The sequence below is a fragment of the Humulus lupulus genome, chromosome X, assembly GCF_963169125.1.
Source record: "Humulus lupulus chromosome X, drHumLupu1.1, whole genome shotgun sequence".
Classification (NCBI taxonomy): Eukaryota; Viridiplantae; Streptophyta; class Magnoliopsida; order Rosales; family Cannabaceae; genus Humulus; species Humulus lupulus.
In genome coordinates, this window is record NC_084802.1 from 17,861,940 (window position 1) to 17,874,802 (window position 12,863).

The following is a 12,863-nucleotide window of genomic DNA, read 5'->3' on the forward strand; positions in this document are numbered from 1 at the left end:
ACCTCAATAAACACTGTCAGGTAGTGGACACAACGTGCTTGCTGTGTGGAAATCATAAAGAAGAGATATCACATTTATTTTTTCAATGTAATTACAGCAACTTATGTCTTGTGAAGTTGAAGGAGTGGATTGGTTGCAGAGCTCAAACAGAAAATTATCACACCTTATTACATTGGATTTCCAAAGCAAAACACCTTACCAAGCTCAGGAGAGGTTTTTACATAGCTACTGTATCAGCTCTAGTTTATCATATCTGGAGAGTCCGAAATGATGTCTTGTGGTCATGTAAGATTTGGCATGTCAATCATACAATGGAGGTCATTAAGAGAGAGCTAAAGTTGAGACTTGATGTATCAATGTACAAAGGGAAACAAAATAGGGATAAGGAATGGTATCATAAATTGTAAAGTTAGATATGTGGATTTTAAGTCACATAGGGGTAGAAGGAAATTATAAGTGTATATGATTTGTTTTTGAGCAATACAATGATTCTTATTCACCAAAAAAAAAAATATGCACTATATAAAAAGGAAAATTACAAAAGTTATTACAATGTAGTAATATGTAATAGTTGTTGTGTATTAAGAAATATTTTTCAGATTTTAAAACTTACCTCATTATCATTGAATCAATTTCTTTAGGACATTTGTGTGCTTTTAGTGGATCAAATAACACGATTTTTCCTTTTGGCACAGTAATCACCAACATCCAATGTTCCCTAAAATAATAAGCATGTTAAATAAAATAATTAAAATTTTAATATGAATAATCAAATAAGAAAAGTTTATAGTATTTCTTACCATTTGTTCCAAGGTATAAAGTATAGTTGACCAACTCTATTCATGGTCATCTACCAATTTTCCAAGTCAATTGTTGATCGTTCTACATCTTGTGCATTATTAATGCTAAGACGCTCGGTGTAAAAGACACGCTGATTTGGAAATAGGGAGTCCCAAATGCATCTGCAAAATTTTCGTAAATGATGGATCCACTGGAACTGAGACTACTTTGTTTATTCCTTTAACTCTGCAAAATTCCCTCACCATAAACTGAAGGATAGTATGGATGTAATTCATTATGTGATCGCCAAATGGTTGGCCTTCTATCGGAGTGTTTCCTGGATTGACGTGAGATTCAACTGATGAAAGATGTGGACTGGACGTAGAATTAAGGTTCCTCTTATCCTTGGATGGGCTTGTTGACATAGGAGGTCTCCTTTTTAGAGGACCCTGCACAACATCAAGTAAAATGAATATTAAAATAACGAACCAACAAATATTTTAATAGGTAACAAATGAAAGAATTCTTTTATACCTGATCAGTCATAATTAATTATTTTGGCCAAGGAATGAATATGTCATAGGTATCTCGAACATAGCGTATCTCCCCAACAGAACATAGGATTTCAGCATCCTCTTGTAATATTTTGGTGACTCGCACCCTCGCGTATTCGTATGTCAGTTGAACACCATGAATAGTCAGTGGACCCACCCCATCAATGATAACACCATCAGCCACCACATTGTGAATATTATCTTAACAAAGTAACCCATCAGATGTAAATTGTGGAGACACGTCATGCATAACAGGTTGATAGTTGTAAAATTTTGGATCATCCTGCATGCATGGTGTGTGATATTCTTCATCATTATGCTCGTCATCATTGTCTTGTTCTTCCATATCATCTATCCTACATGCTTGTTTAGCTCTTTCCTTTCTCCAATGCTTCAATTTCTGCTCTAAGCCTCACAATTTCTGCATCTTTCTGACTAACAACATCAACCATTTCTTTTGTTATTTTTTGTTTTCTTCCAAAGATGGAAGAAATCTTCGCAAATGACCTACAATAATCAACCCAATTATTTAAAATCTAAAATATTAAAGAATAAAGTCAAATGAAATAAATAAAGAACAATATCATACCCAACTACTCTAACACGGCCTGGGTGCTCAGGTGTCCCTAAAGCTTGCGTTAATATGTCATCCCGACCCTTTGCAATGATTTCTCCACTACTATCTTTTTCTTTCAGCTCATTCTGTGAAACAAACCAGTAATCGATTATATTAGTAACTTATAAGAACTTAAACACTTACAACTCTTGCTTCAATTTGTTTGTCCAAATATGTGACAAGAACCTTCTTCTTTTCTCGTGCTCTTATCCAAACTTGGTATCGTTCTACATCTACCACACCTAGTTCGTTTTTCTACAACATACAACAATTAATTAAAGTTTGGTGTGTGCAATATTCTTCATATCAGGGTGATAGTAGTAAAATAGTGATATGAATTACTTACCAAGTCCTCTCTAACATTAGCAAGCCCTCTACGAGATGTGTTGTAATGCCCCAAGTCACTATGGCTGCTTCCTGGAATGACAACTAGCCCTACAAACCAACATGAGTCTTTCCAGTGTGTTTTGTCCTCACTCGCACGCTTCCTAGGAAAAATGCCCAGGAGGTCACACATCTTGAGATTACTCCAGGTCAAGCACGCTTAATTTTGGAGTTCTCAAGTGATGGGCTACCGAAAAGAAGATGCATCTTGTGCTTATAGTTAATACTCATCAATCCATTTAAGCCATCTTCAAATGTGCAGTTCCATACCTACACATTCTTAGAATCATCACACTTGACCTTCCCCAGGCGATGTGGGATTGCACAACTTTTACGTGGTCTTTCCCCTTACGGATCATGAGATTCTGACTGTCACAATCATCCACCCTTAAGGGTCCAACATCCCCGTCGGCCACACTTCCGGCTGGGTCAAGGCTCTGATACCATTTGTAACGCCCCACATCACTATGGCTGCTTCGTGGAATGACGACTGGCCCTACAAACCAACACGAGAACTTCCCAAGAGGTCACCCATCTTGAGATTACTCCAGGTCAAGCACGCTTAACTTTGGAGTTCTCAAGCGATGGGCTACCAAAAAGAAGATGCATCTTGTTGTTATAGGTAGTACCCATCAATCCATTTAAGCCATCTTCAACTGTGTAGTCCCATACCTACGCATTCTTAGAATCATCACACTTGACCTTCCCCAAGCGGTGAGGGATTGCACAACTTTTACCCAGTTTTTCCCCTTACGGATCACGAGATTCTGACTGTCACATGTGCGATGCCTCAAAGTATATTTTAGAGCTCTTTCACGTTGTGCTTCTTGCAGATCCTACATAAAATAAGTAAAGTTAAGTTTTTAAGCAATTACTAATACTTCAAAACTAATAAATCATATACGTAATAGTTCCTAAACTCAGAAGATAAACGGTGGCTAACAAAGGTCCTCCAATCTTCTAGGTCAAGTTCTATATATTTCTTAGGAGGGAATTAGAGTTCTTGTATCATAACCGCTTTTTCCAAAGGGTAGATGTAGTCACTAGTGATGTTGGTCTTAAAATCTCTCATCATTCTTCCCACAAATTTAATTAATTCTGGTTTCCAAGTTTCTAGAATGTTAAAGCCACGCTGAAATAGAAAGAAAATGATTAATGAAATACAAAGTAATTCATGAAAATGATCAATATATTAAAATAACTAAAATATTTTCTTACATATACATCCTCCCATATTTTATTCTTGAATTCTTGTGGGACTTATCTCTAATCCTTATAATAGAGAGAGGTCATTCTCTTAGTTTTAACTCCAAGGTACAATTGCATCTCGCCATATGTTTTCCCTATAGGTTGACCATTATCATTAAACTTCATATTTCTCCTTATTCCCTTAGCTTTTTTATTATTTATATTGTTCTTCTTTGTTGGGCCTCACCTATTTAGTGTATTCTCCTCTTCAGAATTTTTCATCTGCACATAAAAAAGAATTAACGTTCCAATTATGACATACATAAATACATATTTAACATAAAAATTAATACATTACTCACTGGACACGTTTTCTTTTCTTTTTTCTTTTTTTGTTCGATTCACAATCAACCCATATTTCATCTCTAATATCATTTCTAATGTATTCCCCATCATCATCATCTTCATTGAAATCATGGATTTGCTCAACTTCCTCATGCAGTGCTTGTCCAACAATAAAATTATCATGAAACAAATCATCATTTTCTTCGTCATTTTCATCTTCTAAAAAATGCCTCTCTGGGGTTCGTAAAACAACTGACTATTTATCATCAGTATGATCAGTTATGTAAAATACTTGTTTTGCTTGGGTAGCCATGATGAAAGGATCATTCTTGTGACCTTTCTTACTTATCAACCAAAGTGAATCCAAGTTCATCAGTTCTAACCCCAAATATCGTCAATGACCCATATAACACATTTTGTGTCCATTTGACAAGCGACAGGCCCTTGTGTTGGTGCAATGAATTGGATAAGCTTGGTAACATTTTGTCCTCAACCCTGATAGGTTACCATATGCTGGAAAATCATTAATAGTCCATAACAACACCGCTTTCAAATTAAATACCTCTTTGTTAAAACCATCATATGCCTCAACACAATTTTCATACAACTCTTTCAAATCATTAATTAATGGTGCCAAATAAACATCGATATCATGTTCTGATTGTTTTGAGCCTGAAATCATTAATGAAAGCATCATAAACTTCCTTTTCATGACCAACCAAGGAGGAAGATTGTACATAATGAGGAAGACAGGCCATGAACTATGCCTACTACTCAGAGATCTATGCAGGTTTACTCCATCAGCATCTAAACCGAGACAAAGATGTCTGGGTTCATTTTTGAATTCTAGATTGAAATAATCTCCTTACTTTTGTTAGGTTTGTACCGTGGTAAACCACATTCTGGGAAAGTGTCCATGTCTCCATACTCCTTACGATATAAAACACAATCATTCGGACATGCATGAATCTTCTCATACCTCAACCTTATCAAACTTGCAGTTTTCATTACTTCATATGTAGACTTTGGAAAACAATTTTCCAGTGGCAAAATCTCCTTGAAAGCAGCTAAAAATTGACTAAAACACATATCACTAACTCCATTTTCTGCTTTTATGCTATAAAATTTAACCATTGTTGGCAATCTTAGTTTATTGCAACCACTGAACAATTGTCTATCTGCATCTCTAACCATACTATCTAATTTTTTTGGATTATGAACAAACTCTTCTTGTGCTTCATCAAGCAATTCTATAGGATGATCATCAAAATCATCTACACCTCGCCTACCTAATGGATATGAGTCATCATTTAATAATTCTCCATGCCAATATCATCTAGTATAACTTATATTAAATCCCCTACAAAATACATGATCATTTATCATGGTAATATTCCCCTTTACTCCATTACCACAATCAATACAAGGACAACGAAATCTTTGTGGATCACTACAATTCTTTAAGCAAAATTCTAAAAAATTGTTGAATCCATCTTGAAATTGTGGTGTTTCTCTCCTCTCAAGCATCCATGATTTATCCATAATAATAACAATATTAAATTCCTAATAAGTTAGGAAAAAAACTTATATAAGTTGCAAAAACAATTCAATCATGTAAAGAGTTATACTCTATGCATGATAACTTTAGGCATGTTATTAGGTTCTAGTCTTATAAAAATTTAAAAAAAAAACGGCAGAGTTTCCTCTGTTTCTATAGCATACCGTAATTTCATAATTACCTATAAAATCAATACAAACAAACACAATAGTCAAGCATAGATGAATCCATCATTATTAGGTCCTAGTCTTATAAATTTTTTTAAAAAATCGGTAGAGTTTCCTCTGTTTCTATAGCATACCGTAATTTCATAATTACCTATAAAATCAATACAAACAAACACAATAATCAAGCATAGATGAATTCACCATTATTAGGTTCTAGTCTTATAAATTTTTAAAAAAAATTCGGCAAAGTATTTTCTGTTTATATGGCATACCACAATTTCATAATTACCTATAAAACAACACAAACAAACAAAATAATCAAGCATAAATGAATCCATACTTATATCACCACAACACGCAAATTTCCCTGAGCCTACTTCACTAATATTCAAACATAACTTTCACTAAATCTAATATGCATGATTTATTTAACCTTATCTTTAGACATAAATCTTGTAGTAATATAAATAAAATTAAAAAATTACCAACCTTCAATATTACTTTTCAATTCACCTGAAATGAACAACAAAGTCACCACTCAATCGACGACCCTACTAAAACATTGCTTGCATAACTAGTAAACTACATAATTAACTATCAAACCACTAAATAAAAAAAATAAATCAAACTAGTTATAGAAACTAATGAACAACAATTTGATCATCTTCAAGCTATTTATTTTTTCAAATATTTAAAAAGTAAATTCACCTTGTCACAATTTCTAAAATATACTAATATACACACACACATATATATTTATAATCAAACAAATTTTTATCACATTATATAAAATAACAAAATAAACAAATAATTAGAAAAGTTCACAAAATATTACTAAATCTAATTATAAAATTCTGAATAATATAAAAAAATAAAAAATAACTCAAACAAAGTTTGTAGGATCAAACCTATTCATTGATGATTGAAATAGCATCTATCACAATTTTCAAACTCAAACACCTATACACATTCAACACAAAATATGAGAACAAAAAAAATTGAAAAAAAAACATAGAAAAATAAAATATTGTTATCAAAACAATGATTTAGCATTCCATACCTATTTTGAAGCTCAAAAACACCTTACAATGACAAAAATCTGGTCAAAATCCGGCAAAAAACACCAAGAACCAATGAGAAATAATACTCACGGCCAAATGTATTTTTTTCCTCTAAAAGACCAAAATAGAAGGATTTCTAGGCTATATTTCAGTTTATAATTGAAGGAAAGTTGTAAGAAATGATGAAAAAAAAAGGTTTGATTCAAGAAAATGGTTTTGCCATATGGTTGGCGTCAACGGAGCTCTCTATTTGCACAGAGGGAAGAGAAGGGATTATGGGTCGTGAGGGTGGAAGAAAGGGTTTTATTAAAACCCTTCTACTGTGGTTTTTAGATAAGAACTGAAGTAGAAAGTAGGCTTTCTACTTCAGTTCTTATCTAAAAACCGTAGTAGTAGGGATTTAAGAGTAGTGGGGCAAGCGTGGCTGGGCACTTTCTACTGCGATTTAATGTAAAAACTGAAGTAAAAAGCCTACTTTCCACTTCGATTTTTACATAAAAATCGCAGTAGAAAGTGCCAAAAAACTAATAAGGGGCACGTTTGGCTTGACCCTTTTTTTACATTCTTATTCTCTCCAAACTGAAGTCATGGGCCTGTGTAACCAAACGTGGCCCTCTTTCCATTTAATTTTTAACTTCGTTTTTTTTAAGAAAGTGAAGTAGTATCCAATTTTTTTTAGCGCCAAATCCAAAAGCGAAGTAAAAGAGTTTTAAAATGCTTTTACTTCAGTTTTTTTGTATGCTAAGTATAAAAACTGAAGTAAAAGTCTATATTTCTAGTAGTGAAATATCATAAATCAGACTCTGTACACAAAAATCTTTAATAATTTTATATATATTGTTAAAGAATAAAGATATACAAATGACTAATTACACAAAAAGTTTTTTTATGGATAATTTTAAAATTTTCCAAATGAGGTCAAGGAGGCATCATTGAGGGTAAGTTCTATTTTTGTTCATTGGTTTTTTGTTAGATTGTTCTGTGGTCATACTAGATTTGTGGTTTTTTGTTCATTGGTTTATTGGTTTGTAGATGGTCAAAGAAGAAGAATAGAGAGGAAAAAGTTCAATTGGAATAAGAAGAGAAGAAGATGGAGGAGCAGGGGAGGAGAAATCGGCTGGAAAATAAAAAAGAAGACAAAAACACAGGGATTGAGAAATTGAAGAAAAAGAAAGAAAGAAAAAAAAACAGTTAAGTTTCATTTTTGTTTTTTAGTTAAAAATATTTATTTGATTTTTTATTCATTAAAATATAGTTTTTTTTTTTAATTTTGAAATGAATTAATAAGTGTTTTTTTTAAATATGTGTGAACCAATAACATTGTGACTCATGGCTGCCTAGTCACTTTGTACTACACTTAACAGAGCTAGTAGTGACAGATGCAACAAAAATGTAACTCTCGTTATTTTTGTCGCAAAAAAAAAAAAAAAAGGTATGTAAGTGTATAAAATAAAAAATTGGGTATTTATGCCACAAATACCCCATTATATTCTTATGCAATAAATATTTTAATTTTATTATTAGGATATAATATTTTGAGATAATTATATTTATCTTTGCTTAGTAATTATTCTTGTAGGTTTTTTATTGGTTTTTAAGTTAGTTTCCAAATGTATCGTGCTATTTCAATTATTTTGAGAGTTTATATGTATATTTATGTTGTGAAATTTCTACTACGCAAGTGTACACAATCAAGCAAGTAATGATAATAGAAGAAAAGTATCGTTCCCACAGAGAATTGATCTACTAATTACCAAAAGTGAACTTTAATTTCTATTTGACTAACGAAAATAGAGTAAAAATTAACTATGACCATAAACTAAAATAACAAAATTAAATTAATGAAATTTAATAGAGAAATTATGAGAGCATTTTAACTTCATCAACCTTCAATTATGTTCAAACAATAATACAATTAATATTATTCTTCTAACAATGATTATAGCAGTTTTATTCTATTCTCTTTCAAGATATAAAAAATTCAGTTTACCTTTAAATTTTCTACATGTCCGTGATAAATTCTACACATAAATCACATTAAGAACAGAAACCTAATTGCTACACAAACCAATTTGATACTTTCGTTCTAAATTGAAATCTATGTCTATTGCATATAGCTATTCCAATTCTTGCTTTTCAGATGTTGAATTAAAACCAAAAATCATGCAAAAGATGGTCAGCCAATTACAAGCATTAAACGTAAGAACAATAGATAATCATAGATTCAAGAAATCATAGAAACTGCATTAAAGATGAAAAGAATATCCAGCGACTACATTAAAATACTCTAAATAGGAATTTAGCTCATACAGTTAAACATAATTTCATAAAAATAATCCAAAATTGAAAAACATAAAGAGATGAAATCAAACTACTGAAATCTTGCTCCGTTCTTTCTCTCTGCCGTCTAGAGCACTCACTCTATTTCATCTAAAAAATCCTTTTTCTATTTCCACGGAAAAGACCTACATAATTACATGAAAATTCCAAAATGTCCTCATGCCGATATATTGCCTCCCATGTTGCAATATATCGGTTGTACCATATTCTCAATACAAACGCAAAGTCTTTGTTGTCGTTTCTGTCTTTGCGAAAAATCCATATTCCTCAAGTAGCGATATATCTGCCAAGATAGGGGATATATTGTTGGAAAAAGCTTATGCAGGATCTTTATTTATTTTCATGTATATCTAATGTTAAACAAATTAATACAAGATAGCCTAAAACATGTTTCTAAAATTGAATTCAAAGAGAAACAAATAATATAATACTTACAGTATACGCAGAGGAATTAAGAGTCCTTCCTTCAGTTTCTCTAACTCTTGTATCATTTCTGTCGCAAAGTATTATCAAGAAACTGAACCGATCTTCTATTTTCTTCACAATCTTCCAATGTATCCTTAGAACCACCTAGACTAGTGTGGGAAATTCTCAACACATGAGATAGATATAGAGAGAAGAAGAGAAAATAACAAAGAGGTTTAGAAAAGGACTTGTGTTTAGAGAGAATCTAAAACTATCAGAAAATCTGACTTGAGACTTATCAAGCTTATGTTTTGACTTCTCTCTAAGCACTCCTTTTATAGACTCAATTAGACCATTTAATTTAATTAAAAAATCAATAAAATAACAGCCATTTTGAAGCCCTAGGTCGAAATTATCATGGGCTATAGGCCCGTAAAATTTCTCATTTGATTATAAGCCCATTGGACTTAAAATCAAGGCCTGTATTATTTTCTATTGATTTAATTAATTAAATAATTATTTAAATCCTTTATAAAATTAATTATTTATAATTTGAACCTTGATTTAAACTTATTTATTAATTTAGATACCAATTTATCTTAATTAATAAATCTGCCATAATTTCTCTTTTCTTCTCAAAATTACACAACTCTGTGAAACTATCCAAAATTGACCTGGTCAACTTTGATAATTCTAATTGATGATTAAATCAATTAATTGAGACTATCTAGATGATTTTATCCAAGGTACAATGGGGACCATGGGCCTATGAAATCAAGCTCCAATAAGTTATCATAAATCTAACAAATAAATTTACTAACTTATTAATTCCTCGTGACTCCACTATATACTTGGAATTGCACTCTTGAATTCATAGAACGCTCTATAACAAATATAGATACGCTATTAATTATCCATTGTTACAACCATAATTGTCACTCAATCCTCTATAGACGGTCTACAATGAGATAGGACTAAAATACCGTTTTACCCCTCATTGTATTTTATCCTTAAAACACTTAGTTACTTGTAAATGATATTTCAGTAAACTAATTTAATTACTGAAATGAGATCTCTATCATTTAACACCTTGAACCAAACTAAAAGGAAACCATCATTTCACTTCTTCATCAGAAGCTATAGATGTTCATATCTATGATTAACACTCCCACTCAATTATACTACCGAGTTCCCAAGATGTAAGTATGGGCTAGTCCGTAGGGTAAGCTGGTAACGAACAAGTCAAAGAACTCAAATAATACAATCAGTTAGAATACTAACCACTCAGAATTGAGATTGAATTGACCTATGGTCAACTATATGATATGACTAGAATAGATAATAACGGTATGTTTACTTATCTTATCAACTGTCAATATCGGTCCAGTCCGATGTAACAAATACATCCAATCTTATCTACTTTGCTAATGTTCTGGAAAGAACATAACACTATAATGCGTAAGTAGATCATATCGTAGATTGGCAAGTCAGTGTAAATCCGGTGCACTGACTAATCTTAGGACTAACTTATTTTGAACATATAATCATATTTATATTCCACTGTGATTACGTCACTATAAATAAGATTAGCTATATGCTCGGGATTTAATAGAAGTTTATATTAAACAAATTATCATGAAAATAAAACATGTGAGCAAAGTGATTGACCAAGTCAAAAAATGATTTCTATTATTTTATTGATAATAAAATGAGATTACAAAGAATTTGGGTTTTAATTAGGGCATAAATCCCCAACATATATCACATGTGCTAAATTTCTGACACTTAGCCAATTTCGACTATTTACGCAGATTTCTAATTTAAAAACTCAGAATTCGTGTACTAATTAAAATTATAGTGACAAACTGCACAAGTTCACAAAATAGATCAAATACGTAATTTCACTTGAGAAAAACAATCAAATCAAACTGAAAAGTCATGAATAAACGTATATTTTGTACGCTTATCACACCCCCAAACTTGACTGGTTGCTTGTCTTCAAGCAAACAAAAGAAAGAATAAAGATAAGACTCAAAACTAGAAACAACCATTAGATGACTTAACTTCACAGAAAAATTTAAACTTAGACTAGGGGCATAATTTTCTCAAAATACCAACTCTTTTTCAATCATTCAACCAATGCTTCAGACCATACAACTAGAATTTCAACCTATCAACAATTTCTCTAAATATTGTCATTCATGCAATTACACATTTCATTTCATAAATACTGTACAAAACATAATTCTACAAGTATCAAAATTTATCCATACCACAAACCGATCAAAATTCACCATAAGCTTGCTCAATTAACTTGTCCCCACTAATATAAAATCTATATCAAGTAGATCAAAAGGATTTTGTTAGGCTCATAATGTTAGGCTTAGGTAAAGGAAGATAAATAGTCATTTAGGCTCACAAATACCATAAGCATATAAACCAACAAACCAAAAAAAAAATTCATTCCATCACACCAAAAATCACCCCTTTTACACATTTAAAAAGAGAGATGTAATGACCCACTACTCTAGACTTTTGGACCATTAACGAAACTATATACATACAAATCATTAATAAAACTTACATTTGCGAAAATACCATAACTTTATTAGAAACTTGTAGAAATAAGAGTTACTTTCATAAAATAAAGAAGTAGGATATGGGATCCCATTGTCTTAAAAACAAAACATAATTTAAAATAATAAAAAGGAATTACATATAAGTGCGGAAAATACATATAAAGACCATAAAACAAGACTACATCCTCGAAAATCGAACTCTCGACTCCTTGACTCCATTCACCGCCGATACACATTCCCCAAGCATCCACGAATCTTACCGCCACTATAGCTATTTTCCTGCACATATAAACAAAAAGGAATGAGCCTAATGCCCAGCAAGGAAAAATCTAACACATAGTTCATATACATAAATTTCATAAGAAACATAAAAACATAACATAACACTTTTATATCATACACATACTATAATGGCCATTATTACTTGGGGTCCCATAGACTAAACAAGTCATATGCCCATTAGATTAGTGGGGTCCTACTAGCTAAGTAGGTCATATGCCCATAATCTATTTGGGGCTTGTTAGTCAAATGGGTCATACGCCCAAGCCTACAAACATACATATCATAACACTTATCATAACATAAGAAACATAAGATAACATATAAAACATATAACATATGAATTTCTATCCTATTTTCCTTACCAAAGTTACGGGGATATGAGGATAGAGTTGGGACTTTTGGAACACTTCTAAAACCATATATAACAGGGTGAGTAGATTTGAAGAAAAATAAATGAAAGGAAAGGAAGGACTAAACCTTGAGAAAAATACTTACCAAAACCTTTTTGCTCAAGAACTTAGATTCCCTAACCAAACTAAAAATTAAGGTTAGAGGCTGAGTAGAAGACTATGAGAACTTAAAAGGACAAGTACAGAAATGAACT